This window comes from Octopus bimaculoides, chromosome 30, assembly GCF_046866305.1.
Source record: "Octopus bimaculoides isolate indiv1 chromosome 30, ASM4686630v1, whole genome shotgun sequence".
Lineage (NCBI taxonomy): Eukaryota > Metazoa > Mollusca > Cephalopoda > Octopoda > Octopodidae > Octopus > Octopus bimaculoides.
This window is the reverse complement of record NC_142957.1, coordinates 6,903,944-6,905,150: the sequence shown is the minus strand read 5'-3', so window position 1 is coordinate 6,905,150 and position 1,207 is coordinate 6,903,944.

Sequence of the window (1,207 nt, the reverse complement as noted above, 5' to 3'; positions counted from 1 at the left end):
TTCCAACGAATAAGTCCTGGGGTCGATTGGCTCGACTAAAGGCGGTGCTCCAGCATGGCCACAGTCAAAAAGACTGAAACAAGTAAAAGAGTATGTATTTCAATTCATGATCACATACCCATCACTGTACATATTTCATCTCATTACTTTAGTTTTTGTATATTCATTTATTCCCCCTACCAAAAAACGAAAAGCGAGTGATTACATTCCCTGTCCCGAATAATAACGATCATCAATTACCTCTTCTAAATGTTTCTACTTGTTGATCCATTCACAAACTTCCACACAAGAAAATATGAAATTACAATAATTTCAGTGTCATGATTAGCGAAAGCGAAACCGGTCGACAAACACAATACTCTTTCACTTACAAAATATATTAAAACTATGTAACTTGTGTGCATTTTCCTTCTTGATATATATATATATATATATATATATATATATATATATATATATATATATATATATATATATATATATATATATATATATATATATATATACATACATGAGAGCAGGTGCAGCTATGTGGTTAAGAAGATTGCTTTTCAACCAGGTTGATTTGGGTTCAGTATCACTGTATAGCACTGTGGGTAGGTGTCTTCTTCTATAGCCCTGAACAGACCAATACTTTATGAGTGAATCAGGAAGAGGGAAACTGCAATAGAAACTTTTCATATGTGTGTGTGTGTGTGTTTATTTGACTAAAACTCTTCAAGGCAATGCCCCAGCATGGCCACTATGAAACAAGAAAAAGACAAAGGATAAAAAAAAAGACTAGTTGAAACTCAGGCAAGGGTTAGTGACAGGAAAAGCAACCAGTTGTAAAACAATACCTTAAGATGTATTCAACTAACTCATGCCGGCATGGAGAAAAGGACGTAAGATGAAGGAACAAATATTTATTGGTGTCCCATATGTAGTGATGTATGTGTAACGCATGCGCGTTTGTTCCCTACATACTGTCACATTCCCACATTTCTTTCTTTCTTTCTTTCTTCCTTCCTTTCTTTCTTATTCACACACACTAGAATACACACTTGCTCTTGCTGATCATGTATAGTCACACATACTTTTGCACCTATCTCTCTCCTCTCCCATACATAAAGTCTATCGCTCTTTCTCTTTCATACATGAATGCACACCTACACACACTTCTCGGCTTTCCTACCTCGTACGTAGTCATACATGCATATGTACACAT